This window comes from Cydia fagiglandana, chromosome 13 (assembly GCF_963556715.1).
Source record: "Cydia fagiglandana chromosome 13, ilCydFagi1.1, whole genome shotgun sequence".
In the NCBI taxonomy this organism is placed as follows: domain Eukaryota; kingdom Metazoa; phylum Arthropoda; class Insecta; order Lepidoptera; family Tortricidae; genus Cydia; species Cydia fagiglandana.
In genome coordinates, this window is record NC_085944.1 from 11,577,579 (window position 1) to 11,605,435 (window position 27,857).

Consider the following 27,857-nt stretch of genomic DNA (forward strand, 5'->3'; position numbering starts at 1 on the left):
TTTTACATAATTTTTTTCCTTCTCAATAATAATCTAATTTATTGTCAGTTTGCAACGCTGTATCACGTACTTTATAAGAAAATCTGGAAAAACTTGTTTGATTGTAGTATTCATGGAAACTATCATTGAAAGGGCCAATAATCAAGTTATGTATCTCTGCAGCTGACTGAACGTATTTACTGCAGACTTACTGCAGCTAGGGTCTCGAAATCATATTAAGAGTATAGGGATAGGATATCAATAAAATAAAGTTATGTCCCCTAGTAGTGTTTTATTATTTTTATTTGTCATTAGTGACCAGACAAAATCTCTGAGTCGCGAACGTTGACCAAACTTAAAATAAATGCTCGCATTTTCTCCTGACGTTGAGGTCGAACGATAACGATAACTTCGGGTTGTTCAGATTCGTACCTGTAAATCGAAATAGCCATAATATATATGATGAGAATCATAACCAAATCATAACGCGAGAATATATTCTAGGGCGAAATTGTTGTGTTCCGAGTCGTATCAGCGCTTTGGTTGTTATGGTTACCAATTAACAAATATAATTATAACAAGTAGATAAAACATGAATTTTGAACCCGGCTACCCACGGGTCGAATAGGAATATTTCGTTTTATGAATGCTAATTCAATATGGTTTTACCATATCTTCCCCAACCCTTATTGGGTCAGCGTGGGAACTATAGCCCAAGCCTTCTCGAGCATGAGAGAAGGCCTGTATCCAGCAGTGGGACGTACAATTATATCAGCCGACGATTGACCTCTGCTAGGCAGACAGTATTCGAACAATTCGAACGTACAGTTTGATATCATACTGAAACCTCTGTTGTCATTCAGTCATTGGATATTTTGCTCGCTAAATAACATAATTCAAATATCATACTGATGTGAGTGTACGTTTAAATTGGCCTGTATGGCTCACGCCCAAGGATTTCCACCGTGATATCATACGTGAAAAAAATATAGAGAATACCTGTTGCTATAATGATCGGCGTTCGACTTTGATAATAAGTCGACTACCCGTTGATATCTGAAAATCAGGACCTTATCTTAGCATCTTGCCGGCTCCGGCGCTAAAGTCTACATAGCCCACTTGGTTACCTTTGTTAATAACCTAACTTTTGCTATCATTTCATTATAGTCAAACATCTCATAAAGTTGAATGGTTAAAAAAGGGAAAGGCGATATTGTGCACAGTGGATCAACAATTAATGGGCGCTTTAATTTGTTCTTACTTCTAAGTAAAAGATTGATTGATGATTTATTAGACTACATCTTCGCTACATTTAAAAATGGGTCCCTCACATATTGTACATATTAGATTGTACGAGTAAGCAAATTATTAGCTTTACTCGTTTCAGCAAAATAAGTAAATTCGTGTTTTTTAAGTAACTTTGTGTGCCAGTGTAGCTACTACACCCCCACCCTACCCCACCCGAGCTACTCTTCCAAACCTGATATTATCTACTTTTACTTTTATGCTATCATTGTTCTATGTACATACCTGCCTGAATTACTGGTACTGCTGTGATCAAGAAAACACTGTAATCAAATTATATAATGTCATTAAGTTGATATAATTCAATTTATAATTTTCATTATAGTTTCCTGCTGCGTTTGTCTCATTAGATGACATATTATTAAATACATAAGAAATTGGTAATTTATTTTATATAATATAACAACTTTAATTTAAGGTGCCTAGAGATCTGGCTAATGCGGTGCTTTACTGACATTCTTGCATATCGTAGTACCTACGAATTACAGCAATTTTGTAGTGCGCGAATGTTTCGCACCTTCATGCCCTAAACGTATGTAATACAAAATATTGTATTAAAAATATTAATGTTTATATAAATAAAGTAAACAAACGTACTTGTACACCTGCGGCCATCACAACCACAGCTATCACTAGTAGCGTTCCGCGAACCATTGTCACCTAGTAAAGAAAAATACCTTGACTTAATATGCAGTTCGAAAAAAAAAAGAAAAGTTTTATTGCTTATTGAAAAAGAGATAAAATTATCCGTTTAGATCCATATATTATATTTCCAAAGACTTTGACCGAATACGACTGACGTAGGCATCAAAGCGAGGTGCCATGTACGACTTGCATCCTAAGCTGTTAACTATTGCCCACAGGAGAGAAAACTAGCGTGTTCGCGCGAACTATATATTTTTCTCTCCTGTGGGCAATAGTTAACAGCTTGTGGGCATGTAAGTAATGATTTTATCACAGTTCTCTGAATAAAAGGAGGACCTTTTCACGTGGATAAGGGTTAAATAAGAAAATTAACCTTTATAGCCCTTAACTCTTGTGTATACAGGAAAGACGCGAACACAGAATGTTTTTGACCCAGGTAAATAGTAAAATTTGATCAAAAAGTCCACCAATTTTGACCAATTACAAAAATATCGCGTTTTTATTTAATTTTACCTTACTTTAATTCAATTTGAAAAGATAGTCAAAATACTTACAAACCTGTAGTTGTGGTGAAGTAAATGACAATTAGAGAGAGCTGCTAGTAGCGGCAAATTTACGCTTTTATACATAAAAGATGGAGGATGTAATTGAAAGCGAAACGGCTTTTATGTATCTAAGAGTGCAACTAATCCGATTAATTACAGACTAGCTTTTGCCCGCGACCTCATCTGCCTAATACTTATACGTTAAAACACTTTCGTACCAACATGGGACAAAAAGTTTTTTCACCTGAGCAGCTCGAACAAGGGTACTTTGTTTTTTAAAAACAGTGAGCAAAATGCGATTAAAATCCAAACTTATATAATCTTTCGCTTACACGGGACTCAAAATAAGCACTCGAAGAAATATCAAACTTTGATCTCTTGTTGTACAAATAACTATATATTAATAAGCTATCTGTGTGCTAACATCAAAATTGGCCAAGTGCATAAATGATGCAGTAATTTTTAGGGTTCCGTACCCAAAGGGTAAAACAGGACCCTATTACTAAGACTTCGCTGTCCGTCCGTCTGTCTGTCACCAGGCTGTATCTCACGAACCGTGATAGCTAGACAGTTGAAATTTTCACAAATGATGTATTTCTGTTGCCGCTATAACACCAAATACTAAAAACAGAATAAAATAAAGATTTAAGTGGGGCTCCCATACAGCAAACGTGATTTTTGACCAAAGTTAAGCAACGTCGGGCGTGGTCAGTACTTGGATGGGTGACCGTTTTCTTTTTGCATTTTTTTCGGTTTTTTTTTGCTTTATGGTACGGAACCCTTCGTGCGCGAGTCCGACTCGCACTTGCCCGGTTTTTTAATTAAATATTAAAAAACATTATGGATTCGTCTCTTCCCTGTTTATACCACTAAAAGTAGACAAGGTACAATTACTTCTAGGTTTCCGAAACAGGTAAATTATTTTAGTGAACGTAATGAGATTAATAAAAAAAATACCGGTTTTAGTTAAATCAATTCATTATTATTTTCGCTAAATACCTCGTAATAGAAAGTAGTTAAGTGCATTGGGTTAATTTTGAAAGCGGGATTATTTAGAAAATGGCAAATGACTAACACTTTATAAAACAAAGTCCCCCGCCGCATCTGTTTGTTTGTGTGTATGTTCGCGATAAATCCAAAAACTCAGTAGTTTTTGGGTTTTTGTATTTTGGTTTTTGTTTTTTTTTTGGAATCCGTTCAGTAACGGATTTTCATGCGGTTTACACTTATCAATAAACTGATTATTGAGGAAGATTTAGGTATATAATGTGTTAACGTTTTGTGTAACCCGTTCAAAGCCGGGGCGGGACGCTAGCATCTACTAAACTAGAAGCACTTTCTACTTCAGCTAAGCAAGCCTTGGTAAGCATTGAAGAAACATGCGTGTTGCTAAGGTATGAAGTGCTTCTGGTTTTATAAATATTTGCCATTTTCAAAATTACCACGTTTCTGAAGTTACCCCATTGCACCTTATGAAATAATAATTGCCTGAGTCTCGACATGATTTTGAATGATGTATTCTTATCAAGATTTAACTACACTCAATTGGAAGTTATGTCTGCAGCATGTCTAGTTACAAATACATGTACCTAATTACTATTTCACTAAATCGATTAGATATGTATTAAGTTGAAAGATATTAGGTTAGGTGTATTACAAAAACATGTCTAATATTTTTTACAGTATTTTAATTATTTAAATTTCGTTATTGATTAGAGTTCTGTATCATATATGTTGTGCTGTGCTGTATGCTGTAATACAGCCTAGCCCATAAGAAAATCGTAATGGACACCTGTATCTTGCCTAGTCTAACTTACGGAAGCCAAACTTGGACATTCACAAATAAAGTACGTCAAGCTATAACGACCTGTCAAAGATCTATGGAGAGAAGTATATTAAATATAAGGAAAATACAGAAAATTAGAAGCGAAATAATACGTCAAAAGACCAAACTTACAGATGCTCTCCAACAAACTCTTCATCTAAAATGGCAATGGGCAGGTCATGTATCCAGATATCGGGACAAAAGATGGACATTAGAAACGACAAAATGGACCGGACCTGTAGGACGGAGGCGTCCAGGAAGACCCAAAAAGAAATGGATAGACGACATCTCCTCCGTCGCAGGAAAAGACTGGCTCCAAAAAGCCCAAGACAGGGATGAGTGGAGAAAAAGTGAGGAGGCTTTCACCCAGCAGATGGGATCTGCAGTCAGCCCCAAAACAAATAAAAAAATAAATCAATAAATAAATAACAACCTGAATGTAGAACAAATGAAGCTTAAATAATAATAATAATCATATATGTAATTTTTAACATAAATATTACATTGGATGTAACAAGCAGATGGCTGAGCAGAAGCTGATCGAGAAAGTGTGAGAAATAGACAATCTCATAATAACGTAGGTACTTAATCTTCTTTCGGTAGTTTGGATCCATTCCAATACGGACTATATAGGCTTGGAATCTCCACACCGGCCGGCCGTCCACGGCTCTCATTCCCAGATTCTCGTTTCAACTTTTAGGGCTGATTTAGACGGCGCGCGAACTCTCATGCGATTTTAGTTACATTGCGGACTGTGGATTACGTCCAATTCAACCGACAGATCAAAACCCGCAATGTAGGTACTGAAACTCGCATGCGAGTTCGCGCGCCATCTAAATCAGCCCCTAGAAGTAAAGTGCACTGAAGTTAAACTCTCTGAGTCTGTCTAAGCTAACTTTGCACCGATTTGAACAGAATCAAGTGAGGAGTATCATTATAACTGCCAATAGACGGCGATTTGGGGCAAATTTTCTATTTATAGTTTATTTTTAAGTTTAGTTTTTAATTTTAGTTTGTATTTTCTATTTTAAGGCTTTTTATCATGTAAAAAGAGTATTTGAAAACATTGTATATCGCTGCAAATAAATGCCGTTACGTTACAGTAATAGGCTACATTCCTACTAGTCAAATCAGCTTCTTTTTTAGAACTGTCAAAACGATTTGCTAATATGGAATTTATATGAAAACTATAATGTAGTGACGTCACAGTCAACTCACCTACTTTTTATATTTCAATCCGATATATTAACCCTTATCTTGGCATCGTAACACCCGTGATACATGGAACTTAAAAAAATCTAGCAGATTCACTGTAGTACCTAACAAAATAATTCTGCCCTCAATAAGTCGAGGTACCCTCCTTACTTATAGAAAAAAATAATGGACACAAGTGTCATTGTAAATTAGTTAGTAATAATCAACATGGCGCCACGGAAACAACAGATTTCAGTTCGCACTGGATGTTTTGCATTTATTTCTTAGATTAGTATATATTTTTCCATAATCTACATTTTGATGCATTTACTATCTGTTAGTGCATAAATATTTACAATGCTTTCGAATTTAAAAACATTTAATACACAGAACCTGACATAAAACTGTTATGTATTATATTTGATACATTGCCAAGAACTCAGAAATGTACATATCGAAAGGATTGTATTACATTTAATACATTGCCAAGTTGTCGTCAAAATAGTTTTACAGGTTTTTATTATTTTTTTATATTTGTGGGGTTACAAAACATGATTCAAGTATTTAATATTAGTTGTCGTATTATTTAGTCATTGAACTTTGATTTTTTTAAGTACTAGATGGTATTTAACTGTATATTCGTACGCTGTAGCATAATTGCTACGCCGTAGCCCGTAGCACGGAAAAATCTGTGCATGGCAAAAATGCCCCAAAAGTGAAAAAAAAAAATATTTTTTTGACTTTTAAATTATTTGTTTACTTTTCATATTTTACTCAACTTTTTGCTGACGACTTTTTTTTAAACTTTACGGGATCAAATTTTCCGCCCATGTGATCAGGTATTCGTAGATATAATTTATTTTTACAGGTGTAATAGTTATCTGATGCTTTAGATTGCGTTTAATTAGCAATAAATGATAATTTCTGTTGCATTACATGTTTTATTTTTATTAAAATCCGCATTTTTCTTCTAAAAAGTAGGTAACTATTTTGTCGACGGATTGGCACTGTATCAAATATGATACATATGATTTTCCGAAATTGGAAAATCCTGGATTTTTTTCCTTATTTTTTATTAATAGTCTAGTATGCTCAATAGGTGACGAAAAACTAAAAAAATGTTTATATTTAAGATATTTTGAGCCTTGCCAAGATAAGGGTTAAATATAAATAGTACTTAAAAATAACTGCTGTCTATGTTTTTCTAATTATTATCTGGTGCTTTATTCCGAGTACGGTGTGAAATAATTTATTTTAAGTAGAGGAAACATCCCTATGAAAGAAAATTGCTCCTTATTTTACATCATAAATATTTCTTGACGTATTTGTTTTGCATGGTGATAATCGTATTGATTGAATGTAATTTCTTTATAATTACTTAATTGGAGTTAAATTAAGGCGGTTAACACAAATGATGCTAAACTAAGTGGTCAGCTTCTGGATACAATGTACCTATAATTTGCAATTTCAGTACAAATTAAATCAACTCCAGCGTGCGCCCGACTCAACCTTAGCCAATATGCATTAAGATAGCATTCGACACGCTGTCATGTTCCGCCACTTTGTATTTAAACGCTCGTGGAAATAGGTATTATTGTCATTTTGTCGGAAGCCACGTACTACGCCATAGCTCCAGGTAAGTCACAAAGTTTATAATAATAGCTATCGTGCGATAAAAAACAGTAGAAATTAAAAAAATGGAATTAAAAAAATTCCATACTATCCATCCATATATATATCCATATATATATATGCCATCTTTAAGCATTTTACGTCAAAAATGTTACAGTTACGTAGGAAGTGGCGCCCTAATTCATTTTCTACAATGTCTTGTAGAAAGTGATAAAGGCGCGAAATTTAAATTTTGTATGGAAGACTGATTCTTAGACACTACATTTTTCAAATGTTCCCGCCTTTTTCTACCGACGGTAAGCTAACCAAACTATACAATATAGAGTCGGACCAAGAAAAGTCTGCAGCGGATTTGATAGCCCACGCAGTGCAAGTGCTATTTTAAACGTCAAACTTCTATGAAATTATAACGTATAAATAACACTTGTACTGCGTGGGCTATCAAGTCCGCTGCAGACTTTTCTTGGTCTGACTCTACATATATGTGCATTTTATTTGTCTAGGAGACAATGGTTCGAGTAACGCTTGTCGTGATCGCTGTGGTGCTGATGGCTGCCATAGCCAGTGTGCAAGTGAGTTTATTAAATAAAATAAAAAAACTAGTAACTCCACAATATTTATTTATTTATTTTAATTTAACATTTAGGGAAAACTACAATTAATTGAATATTTAAAAGCAAAAACTAACTAGTATAAAGATTTGAGGAGTTCTCTCAATTTCTAATGGAAATCATTATCAAAACTGTGCTTTGACAAAAATGGGATCAACTTGGGAACTATACTTAACTTTCAAATAAAATAATCACTGTCCCAATGGGAAAATGACGGAGTTCTGAGGTAACCTCCTCTGATTTTAAAGTCGGTTGAAATGTATATGTAGGAATTTTGTCCAAGCCTTGTCTTTATTGGACTGCTCTATTGATGAATAAATATTTCATTTGCAGTGTGCCGATTGGTAAGCATAAATGTATGTAATATTAAATATGTATTAAATCGGGTCACTCACATTTTAAAATTAATTTTCAACTTAAAAACGTGAATTTTAAACCTTTTAATATATATAATATCTCTAGTCTCACGCAAATTATGTTTCTAATGCCGTCATAGGGACTTATTCGTCCACTAGCGTTTTTCTCGAACAACGAACGACATTGATAATTTCGTCGACAAAGCAGCGATTGCTTTTAGTTTCAGCAATCAAAAGCATATACGATTGAAAATCAAACAAATACTTATACGCTACGAGCGTACGACGGAGTAGCCCCTATGACGGAATTAGCCACAATGACCTTATGACATTTTTAATTTAAAAACGACACTGTTTACTTTTATACTACTATCTGTTAAGCAGTTCCCCCAAAGAGGGGTTCACCAGTTTCACCACTAAGTAAAGGATAAGTACTAGTGTGAATAAATGGTTTTTTTTTAATTTACTACCCGACTAAGGCAACGCAAAAGGAGGGTTATGATTTTATTTATCTGTTAGGCATAATTAAATGGAAATTCTCGATATAAGTGTTCAGGTAAACTAATTTTACTCGTTTCACAGGCCACACCGGGTTATTGACTTGTTGTCAAAGGACAAGGCTGGAGAGAGTTATATTTCTCGTTCCAACGATGATGTATAGTAAGCTTTTTTCTTACTAAAAAAAAATACGTATATACCTAATTATAAAGTACTTAAGTATATACGCGAAGAATTTCGTACATTGTCACGCTATATCTCTATCGCACTCGCATGTTTATATTGCTGGCACGCTCGCACAGGGGCATGGGCATTGATAGCAGGCATCATCGGCGTGTCAACGTACGAAATTATTCGTGTTCCTTAGTTTAGCTAAATGTAGCTAAATGTCAACTTGGCCGCAACAGTAGAAGAAAACTTGAAGAAAACTATTCATAATTAATTGGGGTGATAATAAACACGGAATAAAAAAACAGCTTGTTTCTTACTGACTATCGGTGCGATTCGGGGAGTGAATCTCTAATTCGGGAATCGAGCCGTATGTATTTGGTATTAGTGACACCGTAGGTTACTCACTGATTTTTCTGTTCACAGTTGGATTAATGAAGCTGTTCGCCCGAGACATCATCGCCTTTCTCATAAAAAGTCCAAGTTGGGCAGCTGGCTCGTTATCAATGATCGATAAGCTAAAAATAAATATGGCCACGCGATTTAGGTGAGAGTGTGAAGCGTCGGCCAGTGTATCAGCATAATAGCTGTTGTTTTATTTTCATTATTCAGAAATTACAGACCAATACCTCTGAATATCTGCTCCCATAGTCAGTCCATGAAAAGTCTGCAGCAGATTTGATAGCCCACTCAGTGCACGTGTTATTTTAAACGTCAAACTACTATGAAATTATGACGTATAAATGACACTTGCACTGCGCGGGCTATCAAATCCGCTGCAGACTTTTCTTGGTCCGACTCTATGTTACAATGCCATTAGAACCTCTCGATCCTATTTTTAGGGTTCCGTACCTCAAAAGGAAAAAACGGAGCCCTTATAGGATCACGCGTGCGTCTGTCTGTCTGTCCGTCTGTCACAGCCTATTTTCTCGGAAACTACTAGGCCGATTAAGTTGAAATTTGGTACACATATGTAAATTAGTGAGCCAAAGATGGACATGTTTTTTATAATATTAAAATAAATAGGTTCGAAGTTATTTAAGAAAATAACCAAATAATTACCATTTATCTCCTCCTTTTTTTATTTATCTCCCTTTATCTCCGAAACTACTGGGTATAAAATTTTGAAAAAAAAGATACACAAAATCATAATTTTAAGGCATCCATAAACTTAGGTTATAGTTAGATAATCGAATGAGTTATGACCAAAATATAACCTATAAATAGTTAAAACCCTCGGTGGGCCCGGATTTAGAGAGTTTAGTGCCTAGGGACCCAGGCACTTAGAATTTAGGGGAGCCCCATTCTCTATCCTAAAAACTATTGCTGGGTTGCCTGGGCCACTAGGCCCGGACCATCAGGGCCTAGGCGGAAATCCGGCCATGGGTATCGGCTATTTTTTTGCCTTTTCATTAATTGAACAGTCTGTCATATAAGCCTTATATTACAAGGAAATGCAAGTACATATCTTCAATTTTTGTACATAACTAGAAAACTTTATAACATTCATAGTTATATGGCTGTGATACTAATCACTAACACAGAAAGAGGAAAGTCAGCTTCTGCTCCTCGAAGAGGAAAAAACTTATCAACAAAATAAGGGCATTTGGAGGATAAGAAAACTGAAAATGATACAGTCATAAAATCCGTCAAGATTGTAACTATTATGAACTTATGACTCTTATGAGCGAGTATTTGAGGCGACTAATGACGATATGCGTCTACCTACATACAAAGAACACAGGAACGTTTGTGTGATAAACACACAAGTGCCTCGGGTTTCGAACCCAGGACTCGAGCTTCAGAGGCAGCAGGGTCACTACTATAGCCCGATGAGTCGGCTCAGAGGGCCTGTCGTAAAAACAAATAGAGTTGGATCAAGAAAAGTTGGCAACGATTTTGATAGCAAACGCAATGCAAGTGTTATTTTAAACGTCAAATTTCTCATAATCTTATAGAAATTTGACGTTTACAATAACACTTGCACTGTGTATGCTATCAAAATCGTTGCAGACTTTTATGGTCTAACTAAGCTCAATATTCCAATCTACATAGAATCCCTCGTTACTTTTAAGATTCAATTCAGGAGTATTTTACGATAAATTGCATTTTGCTTCTTTGCAACGGAATCTTTTAATTTTCAGTTAATCGATGTAGATGTTAGTGTCACAAATTTAATTGGTTACAGGGTGTAGTTAGTGCTTAGTACAATAGATTTGAAACGTTATCATAAAATTATTTGTTTTTAATCTCAGTTTATTTGCATTTAGATGTTTGGTTGAAAAATAACAATAATTAAATGCAAGTCATCTACTGTTCCCATTATCTTATTAATTGTGCATTGTAATGCATTTCAGATAACGTGTTCAACATAAAGTTCCACTTAATTAGGCATGAAATCGTCTTGTAATTTTATTTATAAGGAAGTTGGGGAACTACGATATCATTCTTTTGCAAGTTGCTGCAGCTTACTGGTCTGTATACTAAGAATGATTTGATGTCCAAATTGTAGAATGTTTCTTAAATAATGTTCGCACTCCTTAAAGATATGTATTATAAACTAGGTTTTATTGCCGGTCCCTTATTGGGATAGCCTCCTCCAATTGCGGGGGATTTAAATCTTCTCGAGGCAGAGGTATAGGGTTGGAGCCAGTGTAGCTTTAGGCTGGTATTAGTGTCACGCGGACCGTCCGTGCGGATCGCTCCGCACCGGACCAAAGGTAAACGGCCCCAAGTTCGTGTTAGTACGTAATTTCGTTAGTTTTTTTTCTGGCGCAAATAATAAGGAATTCAAATATCTTTTATTCAAATTATACATATGAAAAAAATCTGTATTATTTAATCTCTTCAATAAAATGATAACCAATATTTTAGTGATTAAACTAAGAGTAATACGACGGTCGAAACTATTAGACGGCCGCGAATAGCTGTGTTGTATGCGTGCACTTTTTTTAGGCGTAAGGTGCGCGCTCTCACTTATAGGAAGGAAAAGCTAAACCCATTCGAATAAAAGTTTTTGGGAGTGTTTCTGTGGGTTCCTTAGTAATTGATTTGATAAGAAAAAAGATTGAATATATGCATAGAAATAACTTAAAATTGCAATAAATCGACTCACGAAATAGCGGTCATTTTATCTTACGTGTGTCTCCTATTTCGTGCCACTAACGAATCAAGGATTTTCTAGATACATTTTGAGTGCTTGTTTTTAAATATAACAACAAAGATAATTAAAAAAATAAATTAGAAAACAATTAATGTATTTCATGAAGTTTCGTATGAGCGAAATTCGGTATATGTCTTTTTCACTAGAATTCTCATAAAACGAGTTTGGATGTGACCCGAGTTAAAAATTTTAAGGTATGTTCCACGTATATTCTCATAATAACTACTAGCACAATTTTATTTATTATTGAAATTTGATTTATTTTTGTTCTTCTTCTTCCTGGCGTTATCCCGGCATTTTTGGAACGGCTCATGGGAGCCTGGGGTCCGCTTGACAACTAATCCCAAGATTTGACGTAGGCACTAGTTTTTACGAAAGCGACTGCCATCTGACCTTCCAACCCAGAGGGGAAACTAGGCCTTATTGGGATTAGTCCGGTTTTCTCACGATGTTTTCCTTCACCGAAAAGCGACTGGCAAATATCCAATGATATTTCGTACATAAGTTCCGAAAAACTCATTGGTACGAGCCGGGGCTTGAACCCGCGACCTCCGGATTGAAAGTCGCACGCTCTTACCGCTAGGCCATCAGCGCTTTGATTTATTTTTGTGTATGTTTTTTTGTTGAGATGATGATGATGATGTTTATTTTTAACGTATAAGATAGTAAATTATTTTTTGTAAATAATTTTTTTTTTTTTTTTTTAATTAATTAGTTTGACTTTTAATCAAGTATTAAAGTACCCATATGGTTTACATAAGTCTTAATTCAACCATTAAAGTAGACGAGTACAAAAAACTTTAAGCTAGCTCTCAATTTAACATTTTTTTATTATTATTACTTTTAATTTGACCTTACAATTATTCGTAAGTAGGTATGACCGTTAAATATTTAAAATGATTATCAGCAAATTATCAATTTATCACCAATTACTCTAAGAAAACTTTATGCCGAAACAGGGGACACGAATTCACGAATTTAGGAGCAGACCTAAATTTGTATCACGAAATGGGAGCCAAATAAGTGGTTCACGAAAAAATTCATATAAAAAAAAGTTTCAACTAAAACCCTACAGTTTATACATTAAATTATTAACAAAGAACTAATATAACATATTCAAAAGCTTTCAAGGTATTGATATGCTTAGTAATATTAAAAAAAAATACACAAACTCTCAACTCACTCTCAAGAGCCTTAACTTACTTTACCTAATATGTATTAAGTTCAGGGAGTGTTATAGAGTGAAGCTGACGGGTCCGCGCGGACAGCTTTCTCATACAATTTGGCGGTGCGGAGCGATCCGCATGGACGGTCCGCATGACACTAATTAAAATTAGCCTTATTTGACGATCATAAGCGCATTGTAATATGCCTACTTGAATAATAACTACCTTTATCTTTAGTTCAAAATGGTCCGCACTCCACTGATCATAGTCGGTGTGTTGATAGTGGCCGGCACCATATCAGTACAGGTACGTTTAGAGATTAAAATTGCATACAAACACTAATACCATAATAACCTCCTTCTTCCTTGCGTTGTCCCTGGTATTTTGCCACGGCTCATGGGAGCCTGGGGTCCGCTTGACAAGTAAACCCAAGAATTGACGTAGGTACCAGTTTTTATACGAAAGCGACTGCCATCTGACCTTGCAACCCAGAGGGGAAACTAGGCCTTATTAGGATTAGTCCGGTTTCCTCACGATGTTTTCCTTCACCGAAAAGCGACTGGTAAATATCAAATGATATTTCGTACATAAGTTCCGAAAAACTTATTGATACGAGTCGGGGTTTGAACCTGCAAGCTCCGGATTGAAAGTCACACGCTCTTACCGCTAGGCCAACGGCGCTTCACCACTACCATACCACCACCACCACCACCACCAACACTAATACCACTAATACCATAATAATATACATAGCGTATTTCTCTTGATACATTTTTTATTAAATGTTCATGTTTTTTTTTTCAGTGTGCTAAAATCGACTCGCAACACAGAGCCAATCAGTAAGCATAAACTGCATAAATCGATATATTTAATCGTAGGTATTGGTAAATTTTTTTACTACACAAGCTCATAGAGGCTTTCTTAAGTAAGTAAGTAAACACTTTCTTCTATGAAAAGAAAGGATTATTGGTTACATCAGATAAAACATAAATGTGTAGTAAACAAAGGCGAACTTACCCCTAAGAGGGACCTCTTCTCTCTCTTTACACTTGATAAAAATATGTTTTTCGCTATCTGGACATACCTATATGGCACTCTAGTTAATAATGTTAAACGTGGAAAATATCGCAGCCATAATTGTGTTTTCAGTTTTAAGATATATTTTGTAATCATATGTATGCTAGTTTTAAGGTATTTATCTATGGGCCAATAGTTGCCTGAAAATAAATGTTTTCATTCATTCATTCATTTCGATTAGTTGAAATTTCCCGCAGTCGAAATTGCCCCTCTGCTCTTTATATATTTTTGTCTATTTTTCGTTAGGCGGGTAATGGAGTTATTGTCGAGACTAAACGAGCATGTGGCAAATTCCCATGCCCGTGCCTTAGCAGATGGGTAAGTTTTTCAGAATATCTTTTTTGAATCATGTAAGTAATTATAAGTCATAGGAATTAAGGTATTCTGAGTTGTAGTACTGTGGGTATATGGGATGGGAATGTACCCCTTTAGAGATTTTGTAATACCTAGGTATAATGGGTACCTGTGCCTATATCAGGTCATGTGCTATTAAGACATATGCTATTTACAAAAAGTGTAATATCTTTAGCTTTGCTTCTCTGTGTAATCCACCCCCCTCCCACAACCTAGGGGATGAATTTTGTTATATAAAACATACTAGTGTCCAGTTTGTCTAGCTGTGAACGTGCTGTGAATCAGTAATATCTATAGACAGTAAAAGTTTAATATTAGCATGGAATCATTTCTTAGGTACCCCCTTATTCATGAACACGCCACAAATCTCTCAATTAGCTTATAATCGTTTGTCTTTATCTGTCATTTTGACTTATGTATTTGTAAGACAGGGATAAAACATAATTTAATCAGGCACGTAAAGTTTTATGAATAAGGGGTTAGTCTAAAAACTTATCTACGTGCCTCCTACAGTCGCCATCAGATATATCGGAGCGCTCAAGGCGCTCACAAATATCTGAACACGCCTCTATTGTCAGGGCGTTAGAGTGCGTGTTCATATATTGTGAACACCATGGCCGCTCCGATATATCTGATGGCGTACCTACTGATTCCTTTTTCTGTTTACCAACAGGCCATTGACAGGAGATTACGTACACATGGTCGACATTCATGGAGGAACTCCCATAGGGCATAATCATAAACCAAGCTTGAGGTGGCTCGTGATTAACAATTAAACTCAATAAATGGCAGGAAAGGTGAGGAGTGGTGGTGAAACAGGCCATCTGTGTCAGCCATGGCGTCAGCATACTACTGTTGTTTTATTGCCATTTTGGATTTCACGGTCCTATAAATCCCGGTCTTTTGAAAGGCTTGTGTGAGGATATAGCTCCAACACGCGTAGTGACCAGAGAGCTGGCAGCGTTCTCTCGCAGCGCATTAGTATTGGCGTTCAGCGAGGGAATGCTGCCAGCATCTTTGGCATAATGCTGAGGGGGGCTTTTTTAGATTTATTTTATTTTTGATTATTTTAGGCAAAACAACACACTAGTCATTTTCCGTTCTAGACCATCTGCGGATAATCCAAAAAATCTCGCATAAAAATATATTATGGCTTAAAAACTAGAATTTTTAAAGTCGCCCCTGCATTTGAAAGTCACCCCTTTCTACCGTAGTTTAAACATATACGTCCAAGATTACTCCCTTGTGGACCTCTATGTTTTCTAGTTTATGTAAATGAGTTGAGAAAAATCATGAATGAAGTATGTGTTATCTTTGCTGACGATGCGACATATAATGTAGTGTAGTAAATGAAGCAAGTTATTGTATGGAGACCCATGCATTAATTTCTTAGTCGATGAAATTTTGCTTGGTTATTGTATAGAATGAGCTGAAACTAACATAAATATCCAAAAAAAAACACTCCTAAGTTAGGTATTTATACGTAAAAATACATATCTGTTTATATATTGAACTGAGTAATTCCTCCGTCCAGAATCATTTTACCACTGACTGTTAGGTTTGTGTGTTTCGTGTCATTATGTCATTTTCTATATCGCGCACGTGTTTAATTTGAATTTAGCTCCTTGATTGCAAATTGACAAATGACACTAATTGAATACAAGCCATGTAATTATACACGATGTCGTGTTAACTACCTACATGTTTAATTCGTTTTTAATTTAAGAACCATGTTTGGCTCCCCGGTTATTAAAAACAGATTATAAGAGTGCGCGAAATTTTGGTAGCCATTTTATTGCACGGAGCTATAACTTCAGGTTCGTAAAAATAGTTTGAATCACAGTTACACATTAGACCTTAATCTTACAAGCATAGGTACCAATGGCGGCGCGTCAAACATATCCATAAGCAAGCCGGGGCTAATTTGGCTTACATATTTCCTTTACAACTCTACTCAAACGTCCAAAAACAGGCAAGCCGGTGGGAATCGGCTTTTATGGACGCGCCGCCACTGATAGGTACCTAAAATTATAATAATTATACAAACAGTCATTCCAAATTTAACTAGCACAGTGATCGGCAAACTTTTGAGAAGAGAAGAGTCAACCACTTCAACCACTTGTATTGTTATAATAGGTAAATAAATACAAAAGAGTACCTACGCTTTAAGCCAAGTCGTGAAATAACCACAGGACTAAACAGAAGAAGGTAGGTGCAATTAGGAAGACGACGGATGACGTACAAATTCAACTACATCGCGAAGCGTCTGGTTGACGTAACTGGTGACCGAAGAGCTGGCGGCTACCTCGCACAACGTATCAGTATTGCGATACAGCGGGGAAATGCCAGCATCCTCGGTACAATGCCTCAGGGGCCTATTTTAGATTTAAGCTAGTTATTAATTTCGTTTAGTTGTACCACTGTATATATGTATATTGTATGTAAATAAATGATTTGAATTACTACATGTGGTACTTTTAAAATACAAGTTTGTTGTGTTGTAATTACTGTTATGTTTTTTTGGAAATAAACTATTTGTATTTGTTTAAATATTTCTACAAATCTTAACATTGATGCATTGTTTTGCCTTTACATTCCAGATGACGATGGTTCGCGAGGCGCTTGTCATGATCGCCTTCATGCTGATGGTAGCCATCACTATAGTACAGGTATGCTAATTCACAAATCTGCTTCTTCTCTTCATGCATCAGACACCAAGTTCAATAGTACGCTATTGAATCTTACTTATACATACAGTACCTACAATACAAATATTCTTTATTGCTCACCAACATGAAAAAGAACATTAATCATAACTTAACCTATGTTTGATAACAGGCGGTCTTATCGCTAAAGAGCGATCTCTTCCAGACAACCTTAGGGATTTGGGGGCTTAGTGGGGGGGGGGGAGATACATATTATTGAAGGTGTACGAGTATACAGTGTGGAAAGATAAGTCGGGCCCTGGAGGGAAACTACCTTAAATCTTTAAGCTGGCTCCAAGAAATGTTATTATTAACATTAACTCTATCGACTAGTACAAAAAAAAATGCTCGTTTTTATTTTTTTGAATTTTTAGACGGTTCGAGTCCCGGGCGAGGCAAGCGAATTTAGAAAATATTTGAATGCAGATTTGTTTCTTTTTAACAATAAAGGAATGTCTTCTTTAAGTAAAATGAGCCAGCTTAAGGATTTAAGGTAGTTTCCCTCCAGGGCCCGACTTATCTTTCCACACTGTATAGCTTTGCTACGAAAGAACTAGAATATTATTCATACTATTGTGCTTGATAAATTGATAATGGAGATGTAGGTATTGGTAACGTAAACGATTATTATTACAAGTAGATATGGCCCCTTGAAATCCATTTTTTCTCTGCAGTGTGTTGATAACGACGAAGACTATCGGTAAGTATAACGCTACGTCTTACGTAGGCGAACAACGCGCGAACGCGGCGCGGCGCGGCGCGGCGAAATCAATCCTTTGATGCCCATAGAAGTGTCCTACGTAAGCGATCTCGTTGCGAACGCGGTGCGGCGCGATTTGCACGCGAATGTCAGGCGGCGCGGCGCGGCGCGGCGCGGCGCGGCGGCGGCCGCTTTCGCCGCGCCGCGCCGCGCCGCGTTCGCGCGTTGTTCGCCTACGTAAGACGTAGCGTAAATAATGAATACAAAATTAAATGTGGTAGAATTGTTTATTTTTCTATTTTTCCATTAATGTTAAACCACTTTTAAATGCGTGCGATTAAAAAATAGTATGCGTTTTCTTAACTATATTTATTACCTAATGGCTAAAACACTGCTGTGTTTTACTACGAGTAAGTACCTATAGCTAAGAAATAATTTATTATTTGTTCATGAATGTAATAATTCATTATAATTTTATGACGATGATTTGTGATAAGAGGTATGTTGCTACTGAGTATGTCCGGGCTAACAGGTCAATTCAGACATCAGAGTGATATCTAAATTATGTCATTTAGTTATCGTGCATTTCGCTCGTACCTGTTCATACATGTATTGGTGCGAGCGAGACGCATGATAACTAAATGACGTCAATTAGATATTCTGATATCAGTGTACGTTCGAATGGGCCTGCTTGATTAGCTTCTTGGCTTGGGGGTTGGTTTAATATTACCTATTTATTTGGTTCACAGCAAATACATAAAGTATGACCCCAACGATATAATAATAAAACCCAGGTTGGTAGTAGGTATTATATGGCTCCTCTACACGTTGGGCCAACGCCGGCCACTCCAAGGGACGCATTTATGCGTTAGAGGGAGCAAGTGATATTGCTATCTCATTCTACCGCATGGCTGCGTCCCTTGGAGTGGCCGGCGCTGGCCAATCGTGTAGAGGAGCCATTAGGGGCGGTGTCGGTGGCATGTTAAAAAAAATCTTAATAAAGGCTGATTTAGACGGCGTGCGAACTCGCATGCGATTTTAGTTACATTGCGAACTATTGGTTACGTCCAATTCAACCGACCGATCAAAACCCGCAATGTAATGAAACTCGCATGCGAGTTCTCGCATCGTCTAAATGAGCTTTAAGGATAAACATTTAACAGGAAGATTTTCCGGCCCTAATCGAACTTTAAGATACGTCAGCTAATAGATCTTGAAACGATATGGATTAGATATGTCAGTGTCAAATGTGACGTTTCTTCAAAGAAAAATGTCACTTTTGACACTGACACATCTAATCCACATCGTTTCAAGATCTGGCGTATCTTAAAGTTCGAAAAGGCAGGAAGCGCCTTTTTTCTACTTTCATAAACTGGAACTAGAACTTTCAGTAGTGATAAAGATGTTATGTTTATCCATTAAATGATACTTTAATAGCCTCGTTTAAATTCACTTAAGCGTATTGCGCCTAACTATTACGTACTTATAGTTACAGTAGATGCGACAAGTACCTACATACGCATATTATTTCCTGGAAATATAAATTTTTCCCGTAGCTTTAAAGAAACAAAATTCTCGAAGGTTATCTGGAAGATATCCCTTATAGGGAGAAGTTCGCCTTTGTACTTCCATTACTGAAGTTTATTTTTGTAAACCTGTGTTGTGTACAATAAAGTGATTACTTTTTTTTTCTTAGCTTATATATTATGTAGGTGTCCCACTGCTGGGCAAAGGCCTCCCCTCGTTTTCTCCACTCGACCCTGTTATCGGCATTTTCCCACCATTTGGGGTAGAATGCGTCCAAGTCGTCCCGCCATCTCCTTTTCGGTCTGCCTAAACTCCGGCCTGCACCGTCTATTGTGTTTACTACTAATACTAAATCTCATAGACATTAATTCCACAGTTACCTGTCAGGGAAACATGCTAAGCTAAAGAAAAAGCTGAGCATCATATTCCTGAGTAAGTCACACTTTAACTTTTATAGAGATCCATAGACTAGGAATCCTCTAGACCGAGCATAGTCGCGCTACCCCCTCTGCCACGCATACGGTAATTTTACTCCATGTTCGAGTCGAAAGTGTCTTTGTGTGACGTCCGTGTCTTTGAACGGACCAATCACGGCACGGGATTTCGCTCACCTCGTCCCGCGCACCCCCGCATTTTTGGCATCATCGGTTGCATGAAATAATTGCTCTAAACACGGTCTAGAGGATTCCTAGTCAATGATAGAGATCACTATAGATGATCTATTAATACATAATAGTGATCTATTGGTCAAACTGAACCCCTAGTGTATATTTCTTTCGATAGCAATAGTACTAGGGGTACTGATGAATGGAGGAATCATAATATATTAGGTACATTATTACAAGGGGCAAAGTTGCTGTTTAATAATATTGATAGCCGAGCAAGCCAAATATTCCAAATTGAGCGTAGCGATTGGTTCAAATAGTCGAATCTTAAGCGTTGAGAGGGTTTCGGGCACGATAGTTAAACAAACTTTGCTCTCGTGTGTAATAGGTAATTATACGAGTATACGTGTTCAAAAATACTTTATTCTTTTTACAGATTTTGATAATCTCGGAAAATAACCAATAAGAAAAGGTTTGTTTAACGAAACTACTTATAATTAGCATAAAACATAGGGACATACAGTACAGTCGCCATCAGATATATCGGAGCGGCCAACGTGCTCACAAATATCTGAACACGCCTCTATTGTCAGGGCGTTAGAGTGCGTGTTCAGATATTGTGAACGGGGTCCCTTTGTTTCCCATAAAGTTTTAAGTCATAATGTATTGTTTGCCATATTATCGTTAGTCATAAAACTGAAACCGTTAACTTTTCAGGATTTTCGTAAGGTTATGCTGTAGATGGGTTAGGTTAGGTTAGGTTTGTTTTATGGCAATCCTGAAAAGTTACGCGTTTCTGAGAAAAACCAATTATGACTAACGAAAATTCGGACAAACAATACATTATGACTTAAAACTATTTGGGAAACAATAGAGACCCATTGTGAACACCTTGGCCGCTCCGGTATATCTGATGGCGACTGTACAGTAGTGTATATTAAAACAACAAAACGTTTATCGACTGTAATTTAGCTGTTCACTGTGATATTGATATTATACTCGTAGTAATGGAATTAAGTAATGTATATTTTTATAGATAGAGCTTTTTGCACAGACTTCATATCGAAAAAGTGTGGTAATGCCACTAGCAGTTTTTTGACTATTTGCCACATTTTCATAGGAATTTTAATTTTCTTTTATGGTATCACTTTCACACTGTGGCAGGCGTGGCTCACTCCGCGATTTCGTCGCTTTGCTACAGGTAGCTAAAAGTGCATCCGTTCGGCCCCAATTTTGGGGTTTGCCATAAGCCGCGCGTGGCGCTGTCGCCACCTAGCGGCCATATCTGTGCTGATCGTAACAGACGCGTTTTGTTAGAGAGTGAGTCTTCTGTATCTAGTACTATTATTTATTCTGTGACTGTGGTTTGTCAAAGGCCGATCGCACATTGCAGTGCGATCGGCCATTTAAAACTAAGTTCGGTTTTGCAAGCCATATATACGTGCTCATCGGAGGAATTTGTAAAGGTCGCCGTTGTCGGACACAACATGGAGGACTATATTATTATGTCAAAGGCCATTTGCGCGTTCAAGGGTTAGCCAATTAACTCGGAGTTAACCGTATAAAGAGGATTTAACTGAATTGTATAAACGGTTAACTCCTAGTTAGTTTACTAACCCTGAAACGCACAAGTGACCCTAAGTCGGTCCATAGTTAGCTTGTTTTGACACTAGTTAGATATATTTTATGTGGACGGATATAGCCATGTTGTCATATTAAAACAGCCCATATATTATTGTAATAAATATATTTTTCAGATATACATCACCACAGCAGAGATTGCCAACTAACCGATTATCTTATGTTATAATTCCTGCAATAGAAATATTTTCATGGATATTCATTGAATTTTTATTTAAAGACTTAGGGCTACTTGCACCATTCACTAACCCGGGGTTAAGCACTAAGGTTAAGCACCCAGTGTCAAATTGTACTGGTAACCATGGTAACTCCAGGTTTAACTGGTTAACTCCGGCGCGATACTATTATACTTTATTCATTGCCCCGAGTTAGTGGAATGGTGTATGTGAAGTCCCCAATCCGCATTGGGCTAGCGTGGGGACTATAGCCCAAGCCCTCTCGCGCTCGAGAGGAGGCCTGTGTGCTCAGCAGTGGGACGTATAAAGGCTGAAATGATGATGATGAATGATGAGTGGAATGGTGAAAGTGGCGCTTAGCGAAACTGATAAGTATCCCTTGACCGACTATTCTATAAAAAATACGAAAATCCTTTGTTTTTATCTTAATGTCTACGTTTTACCCACCACGGAATAAAGAATGAGGGCGCTGCGCCCGTTTTACTAGTTTTTTTTTATCGTGAGAAAGGAGGCAATATTGAAACTAAGTAAGTACTTAATTGTATACCAAATTCTACTAACCATGACTGTATGTGTAGAATAGGTATCGATTGACAACGCTCACTTAAAATATAGTTTCCAAATTCCATTCCAAAGGAACGCGGTCAAAAGTCATTATAATTAGAGTCTGAGCAAGGATAGTCTGCAGCGGATTTGATAGCCCACGCAGTGAAAGTGTTATTTTAAACGTCAGACTTCTATGAAATTATGACGTATAAATGACACTTGCACTGCGTGGGCTATCAAATCCGCTGCAAACTTTTTTTGGCCCAACTCTATATCACCATTATTTGTAAAATTAATATTGTAACTATCTGGAGTAAAAAAATCAAAGGAAAAGACGTTAGTTCAGAATAAAAGGATGTTTGATTGCAAGCATTTCGTTGTTTATGGTGGCCTCGTTGCGGCGATGCGTTGCTATCTTGATCTGTAAGTAATTTAAATATGTAAGTATCATAATCATAAACTTCATATTTATACTCGCTTAATATGTACGTTTAGTTCGTAGTTTTCTACTGTCTATTGTTAAGTAAAACCGCTCGTACCACGTGCCACAACCACCTGCATAAAAGTACAGTACTTCGGTTACTGAGTGCCGGCGAGTTGAACGCTACAGAACCAGTCTAAAATGTGTCATCGAGATGCGTAACAAGGCGCGTTATCGGAGAGCGCACCTTCACTGGTTTTTTGAGCGTTGGACTAGCCCGCGCTCAGGTGCCAAATAGAATAATAAGACCCTTTTTTGCAGATAAGTACCACGTGCGGTTTTACTTACTTACTTACAATAGACAATAGGATTAGACATCGGGCTCTATTAGAAACCTACGAACTATATCTTGCTTCCTAATTATTGCAAAATTAGACGTGAATTACAAATAATAAACAAACGTTATATCTGGCGCTCAAGAAATAATAGGTAATTACCTACGAAGTTTCCAACCAGATATACTAGTTCTAAATTTTTGACTGTTGTCGATAGATAGTTTATTGACATGAGGCTGTAATTAGAAATTATTAATTGCAAGGTAGCACGTTGCGATGGACCCGGGTATGTCCTTAAACTACGTCCAAGACCACCGGTGGACGGGCAGCAGCGTCCCTGATGAAATTCGGTGTACTCGACTGCGATCGCCAACCCGCCTGCCAAGCGTGGCGATTATGGCATTCACCCCCCATCATACAAGGGGGAGGCCTATGTTCAGCAGTGGACGTCTTATGGCTGAGAGATGACGTTGCGATAGTTATATACCTACTTAGGTGGGTACAGTCACCTGCAATAATATGTTACTCTTCGAAGGCCGCAAAAATATGTGGCTCTTATAGCTCTCCAAATAAGTTCGAGTCACATATTTTTGCGGCATTCGATGTGTAACATATTAGCAGGTGACTTTACGTATCTAATACTTATATAAATCTTATCGGCGTGTAATACTTCTAATTTTGCCTTAAGGCCTAGCCACACCAGCTTGTGTGTGCGTGACGTGCGCGTGTGCGTGCGCTAAAATGTTGGAGCCGCACACGTCACGCAAGCGGTGTGCCATCTCGCCCATCTCTCATAAGGATCTGTATACTACAACTCCGCACGCGCGCGTGCACGTCACGCACACGCAGCCGGTGTGCATAGGCCTTTATTGTCCTAATATAATGTTTTATGATGTGACTTACCTTCAGTCGTCATCGTCATGCCCTAGCCCGTTGACCTGTCCTGGAAGCATAAATAAAATAATAGTACATTTCGATGCTAGTGCGGAAGGTATGTCATTACTTTTCCGCACGTGTATCGAACGACGTTTTTTAATACAGTTGCGAAAAAATAAGAAAAACATTGTTAATCGTACACTAAACAAAAGTGGTAACAGTGACAGCTCGGTTAGACGTCGTCTTTAAGTATATTATATCTATGGGCGTTTGGCAGCTATTCCGTTCCATTCAGTCAACTTATTAAGAACGGAATTTTCAATATTGAATATTAAAAAATAAACGTGTTATAATGATGAAGAGGTAAGTAATTAAATATGAAATATGTAATATTTTTCGTATTCTTACATTAACGGTAGGTTTTTATGCTGATTACGACGTTTAAAGGAAACTAATATTAACACTCATCAATAAGTAGTCGTGAATTGGAACAAGTATAAATTTAAAAAAATTTGAAAAGTAAAAAGCACTAGTTCGAGATAACCAACTTTCCGCACGCTAAACAGCTACGTAAAGTAGCACTTTTTGAGCAACTGTATTAAAAATAATATTTTGATTTGTCCGGTGATGTTGTTTGTTGAATGCACTTAATGCACATTTTTTCAAGTTTACTAGATAAATTACTAACTTTAAAAAAACGACTAGAAACTGAGAAAAATATGTGTGTATGTGTGTATATATATTACTTATTAGAGTCTGTTCGGAAAGAGAAGAGTCGTGGAATGTATTGAGCGCCATAGTCAGGTAGTTTAGTTGCACTTTCCCAAATGGAACAAGCTTTAACTGCTACACTGTTACTCTATTAGGGGCTGTCCATAAATTACGTCATCGATTTTTGACGATTTTTGATCCCCCCCCCCCCTGTAATCATCCAAAAATCATGCTTCAAATGACCCCGTTTCCTCCTACTTCATGCTACCGTCATCCGATGTCCAGACCCCCCCCCCCTAATTTGAAATGACGTAATTTATGAATAGCCCCTTAGTAGATAACGAATTATTCATAATAAGCTTACCTCTTCTTCTAGATAACCTCTGTGGACCAAAAAAAATTTAAGTTAACAACTAGGGCCATACCAGAGCCATACCTATGTTAGGATATGATTATGATTAAACGCAACTGTCACTGGCGCACTAATATGAAAGAGTGATTGACTGATAGGGATAGATGACTGGCACGTTGGCTAAGCACCCTGGTATCACTATTACGACACACCCAGGTAACAAGTTGTATCAGGCTGCTACGCTTTTTTTTTAATTTGAGATTGAAAACTTGACGTCAGTTGATTACATTTTATCTTGGGCTGGTATCCAAAATCCCTGTTCTAAGAAATACTGATACTGGTGTTGTGGTTCTAGGTATACCGGGTGTGACCTGTAATATGAGCAAAAAATTAAACTGTAGACAGTACTCCTCATACGGACCAACATTTGTTCAGCGACTTTTAAAAATAACTTGTGGTTTGATTTCTTCACTTTAAAGTTTATTCTAAGACGCAATGTATTGCGAATTTTGTTATGTTTAAGGCGTGACAAGCAACGTCAATCACAATGATATGGCATGGCAATGGCGTCCATTGAAGATAATATTTATTTTGTATGAAAAATAGGGAGTCTAAATACTTCATAATTTTTAAAAGTTGTTAAATAACAGTGTCACCGTTTGAGGAGTACAATCTATGTTTTAATTATTTGCTCGTGTTACAGGCCACACCCGGTATACTTATAGATCCCATGAGATGACACTTTGACAGTGACGTATGTGTGTTTTGCTTTTCCGGTGAGGTCAGAATCAGATCTTAAATAAACTAAATGATATGTTTTATATTTTATCACTTACTTCATCACTTGTTGCGCGCGTTTGTGGATAACTCCATCAGTCTTCTACGTAAAGAAATACATAAAAAGTCAATGATAAAAAGTAAGTCTATTGTCGTCATGTCGTCAATCAGTTCCTTAGAGTGTTTAGTAAATGGAGACGTCATGACTGTCATTTGTACGAAACCGTCTGCCGTGTTTTTGCGGGGGAGGGGACGTCAAATGTATTGGTATTTCTCCATGAGTTGTCGGTAGGCAACATACAAATAACCATGTCATTTCATACAAAAGTTTGGTTTTTAGGCAGAGGGATAAGCTCTTAAAGGCGACTCCAGTTTAAATGCTCTAAGATCAGTTCAGTTTTGTTACAAGAACATATCAGTTGCTTGCGCATATAAAAGGGATAATATTATATTTTATCCTTATTGAAGTCGTTTTTAAAGGGCTTTATTAACATAAACTTTAATCTTACCCCAGAAATGTCTTCTTCTTCCATGCGTGCCCTGTAAACGGATACAAATAGCCTTAGCCGTATACATGCTAATAAAGGCGTAAATGCCCTGTTTATCTTCTTTAACTCGTGCTTATACAGTGGAGCGAATTTGGTTTTGAAAATATCTCTCGATAACGCTAAAACAAAACGCCAACTTTTTATTGACATGATAACGTCTTATAAATCGATGAACACCGCATAGCATGCACGAAAAAGTGTCACGTTGTGGACAGATCTCCATGGTAACGTTGTGGACAGATCTTCATGGTAACGCTACGTACTTAATGTAATGGTAATGTTTTCTTATGACGTTATCACGCAAAATTATCATCCGTTAACTGACTTTACAGACACGGCCCAATTCGAACATTAAGATACGTCAGTTAATAGATCTAGAAACGATATGGATTAGATATGTCAGTGTCAAATGTGACGTTTCTTAAAACAATAACGTCACTTTTGACACTGACACATCTAGTCCATATCGTTGTATTGAACGTCCTATTGAACGTATATGTACGTATACATTGAGTAAAACCACAACATGCTTGATGTGAAACCACGTGTATGTAAATAAGCAGTGTTTATAGAGCAGGAACAATGTTGGTGCCATACATCAAATTTAAGAGTAAGGCAGTTTCTAAATTAATCATTTATTAGTTGAATAAATATCTTAAATACATTTCTTCAGAGATTCGCATAAATATTAGCCACATAACAATACTGTAAAATCTTACATACCTACCTACACAAAGAATTTAGGCGGGTCTTTATACCTTAGATGTGCGTGATTAGGTATTCGTATTTACACGGAAACGGGTCACATTTTGTTAAAAAAATCCATAAAAAGTGGAAGTCATTGTTTTTTTCTTGCTTACTCACTTCAACAACTGACGCAACAGGTCATGAATCTTCCCGCGCCCAGTCTGTCAATAAAGATGGAATACTTAATAGATCGATAATAGTTATTTACGATAGAAGTGCGGAAAAAAGGAAATTCGAAACGAGTGGCGAATTACCTATTCGCACGTGTATCGTGCAGCGTTTTACAGTACATATGGCCTTTTAAATTTTGTAAATTTTGATATACGCACGAAAAGTAAAAAAATATGTACTGTAAATAGTAGATTGTACAACAAGGGCATAAAGTGACCCATTTTTAAGCGAAGACCAAAATAGTAGACGAGGATAAAAATTGACATTTATGCCCTTGTTGTACACTCTGCTTTTCACTTCGATTGCGAGGAAAATAAAACACATTTTTCACGGCAATTTACACCACGAAATTGTCGTAAAGCGAAAAAACATAATACATAACCAATTCCCGCCACCTAACTTATTTTTTTTTTTAATTTTCAACATGTTTCAGAGTTTCAGACGCTTGGTTTTCTGCCAAGTCAAACATTTCGGAGCATTTTTGAACGATAATCGACACCT

General features: G+C 36.9%; 3 long non-coding RNA genes across 3 annotated transcripts; 2 read left to right on the top strand and 1 right to left on the bottom strand.

The window, feature by feature from the left end:
- Window positions 1-264: 264 nt before the first annotated feature.
- LOC134669805 (uncharacterized) lies at window positions 265-1,929 on the bottom strand. Its single transcript, XR_010098983.1, has 3 exons — window positions 1,882-1,929; window positions 979-1,035; window positions 265-411 (listed from the first exon to the last, which is right to left on the bottom strand). It is a non-coding gene; the product is annotated as an uncharacterized LOC134669805 (long non-coding RNA).
- A 5,092-nt stretch (window positions 1,930-7,021) lies between these two features.
- Window positions 7,022-8,110, top strand: LOC134670275 (uncharacterized). Its single transcript, XR_010099038.1, has 3 exons — window positions 7,022-7,129; window positions 7,629-7,697; window positions 8,070-8,110. It is a non-coding gene; the product is annotated as an uncharacterized LOC134670275 (long non-coding RNA).
- Window positions 8,111-13,888: 5,778 nt separating this feature from the next.
- On the top strand, window positions 13,889-15,393 carry LOC134670274 (uncharacterized). The gene is made up of 3 exons (XR_010099037.1): window positions 13,889-13,926; window positions 14,411-14,482; window positions 15,192-15,393. It is a non-coding gene; the product is annotated as an uncharacterized LOC134670274 (long non-coding RNA).
- The last annotated feature ends 12,464 nt before the right edge of the window (window positions 15,394-27,857 follow it).